Source organism: Penaeus chinensis, chromosome 10, assembly GCF_019202785.1.
Source record: "Penaeus chinensis breed Huanghai No. 1 chromosome 10, ASM1920278v2, whole genome shotgun sequence".
In the NCBI taxonomy this organism is placed as follows: domain Eukaryota; kingdom Metazoa; phylum Arthropoda; class Malacostraca; order Decapoda; family Penaeidae; genus Penaeus; species Penaeus chinensis.
Genome location: NC_061828.1, coordinates 2,196,347 through 2,199,251, shown reverse-complemented (window position 1 = coordinate 2,199,251; position 2,905 = coordinate 2,196,347). Strand labels below are relative to the sequence as shown.

Genomic DNA, 2,905 nt, shown 5'->3' with positions numbered 1-2,905 from the left:
TAAGTCGCCAGTTGTCAGAAATTTCATGTTTTACGGTAGCGTGATGCTTTTTCCCACCGTGTTTATATTTTGTTAAACTGCTTTACCGACCCGATCTCGGGTAACGATGAAGCAAATCCGTAGTGTAACCATTTTCTGGAAAATAATCTTGTCTGCTGTTAAGAAAGGGCTATTGCAAAGCTAGGAAAATGGTCTAAAGTTTATTGAACAATTTATTAATATCCTCCCCGGAGGGAGTGGACCAATCCCGGAGGTACTGCAATACCGGGGCCGATGCGCGGCAAAGGTGGAGCAAGCCCCTAGCACTTCGCCATTTTCCAAAAATCAGTTTAATATCGTAGATCCCACATGGGGATCGTATCAGATATTAAGCTGATAAGAACAGATACTACACTTTGATCTTAGCCAAAAGGCCGAGAAGCGATACCGATAAACAGGTGTAAGTATGTATGACGTGACGTTTCTGAGGACTTACTGGTCAAGGCATTTACTTGCAAAATGTCACAAGTGACCTCTTGTTAGCATTTTCGACAAAGAAAGATAACGCTAATGTAATTATATATAATCACGTTAGTATCGTATCCCATTATTTATTCTTTATGATATAAGTTATACATTGTGTATAAATTGTGATATATTAAAACAATCGACTGCCTTTATCTAAGTGTACGCTAATGAAGTTTATACGTTTTCTTTAAAATAAAGTGCAAGAGAACTCAATCATTAAATATCCTCTAAACAAGATGAAAGTTTGCCTGTGATTATTGTAATGTAACTACGTTTCTGGCTGATGTGAACTGAATTATCCAGGTGCTCTCTGAATTTTTAGTCTTAGATATGTGCAAACGCACGCATACGTATTAACGCATATTCGACATGCATGTGAACCAACGAGGATTTATGTGGTGCGTAGAGAAAGTATGGTTTTCTTAATTCTAAGTTTGTTCTAAAAAGGAGAACAATAATATGCAAGTAAAGAGTATCAACAATAAAAACATACATCGAAGGGGTATAAAAATCTCGAAAATTACATTTGTTATACTTTTAAATTAATATTATACTGCTAGTTATATTTCATTTTTACGTATTGCGTTGAAGCCAAATTAAACTTATTTGAAGTTAAATCCACACATAATTTTAGAGATATAATAATTTGTAATTATCAAGAGGCATAGAAACCGATGTGTGTGGATTTAATTTCGAATGAATTAAATATTATTTAACACAATACTTAAGAGTACAATATAGTTTGGACCTTAATCCATACAGATTCCTGTGATTAAACGAAAAGCCAAGTTGCTACTAGCATAAATTTGTGTGGAGCACGTGAGGTTCTCAGTGTGAGCAAGCGTGGGTCGGTGCATGGGTTGGGAAAGCATACTTACCTGGCACAGGAGATACCGTGATCACGAAGGCGGTTTTCCCAGGGCGAGGCTCACCATTGCACTCCGGTGGCGCTGACCCCTGCGATTAACCCAAATGTGGTTAACTCGAGTGTGTAATTTTTGTTAGCGGGGGACTGCGTTCGCGCTATCCCCCTTATTACATTTCATAATACTCAATAAATTCAATGTGTTTAAAACATAAAATATCCCATTGTATATAATGTCATAGAATAGGTAGTAAAAGGAATTTGACATTTATAAGGGTGTAGGTGTCAGTAAAATATTTTTGGAAATATGTTATATTACATTTACTTATATGAGTAACTTCAGTAGTAGATAAATTTGGCCATATTAGCCTAATTGTGCGCATATTTTCCTTCTTCACTTTAGGGATTTTATTTCGTCAAAATTATTCTGAACAGGGAAATAATTATTTTTAATTATGAATTCCGATTCCCATACAGGATTGCCAGCAAGCGCTCCTGCCGCCATGGTGTAAGCATTTCGCATAGCCTCTTTACCAGCACGGCGGCTGTTGTGGGCGGTCCATGTCTCAGGAATTGTGTATGGTTACAATTTTCTAGGTAGTGGACTGGTGTGGCGTTCGGCTCGCCGCAGTGCTTGCAGCACCATTCATCGCGTTCGATTGTTGGGATAATCTGCCATGCACAGTGGTAACCTAGGCGCATTCTGTGAAGAATGACTTCGGTACCTCTGTTGCTTACTTCAGAGAGTGCCAGTGGTTCAGAGCCTGTGGCGTCTGAGTACCAGCTGGCCGAGGGGGAGGTTCTCGTTTCCTCTCTGTGGAGCTGCCGTAGGAAGGTACGACCGACCAAGGCACACTTCTCCATAAGTAATTTTCGGCTCGGTTTTATCGTCATGGGATTTGGGGGCATACCCCTGCCAGCGGCAGCTAGTCTGTCAGCAAGCTCGTTCCCTCTGATGCCGATGTGGCTTGGGACCCAATTGATGATAATTCTTCTACCCTGAGCAAGAATTCTCTGTGCCATTGTGAGAATCGTGGTCAGTAGGTAGATGTTGTCTGTGGGTGAGCTGTGCTGAAGACAGTCAATGGCTGCCCTGGAGTCTGTGTGTATGACCACGTGTCCTTCCCTTAGGGACGCGTGGCCTAGGGCTCCCATGATTGCAACTGCCTCTGCCTGTAGCGAGGAGGCGTTGTCTGTTACCCTCATGGATCGCGTGGCATCCCTAGCTGCAAAGCCGGCGCCTGCAGTGTGGCTCAAGGGATCGACCGATCCATCCGTGTAGTATGTTCTACTACCCGGAGGAGTGATGGCTGCAATGACCCTGTGGGCTTCTGCCTTTAGGCTAGGCATGGGGTATAGGCTCTTTTTCATTGACAGGTTCATTATGTTGAACTCTATCAGGCTCAGTGCCCACGGCGGGGCTTCGGCAAAGTCGGGGTGGGGGGAGTCCATGCCCTTAGCAAGAAGCTGTTCTTTGAGCTGATGGCGTATCAACACCCTGGCTGTATGAGACAGCCAGGAGTTGTTTGCAAC

General features: G+C 42.5%; 2 non-coding genes across 2 annotated transcripts; one reads left to right on the top strand and one right to left on the bottom strand.

Moving 5' to 3' along the window:
- Positions 1-231: 231 nt before the first annotated feature.
- On the bottom strand, positions 232-425 carry LOC125030109. The gene has a single exon (XR_007115305.1). It is a non-coding gene; the product is annotated as a U2 spliceosomal RNA (small nuclear RNA).
- A 952-nt stretch (positions 426-1,377) lies between these two features.
- LOC125030050 lies at positions 1,378-1,540 on the top strand. The gene has a single exon (XR_007115252.1). It is a non-coding gene; the product is annotated as a U1 spliceosomal RNA (small nuclear RNA).
- The last annotated feature ends 1,365 nt before the right edge of the window (positions 1,541-2,905 follow it).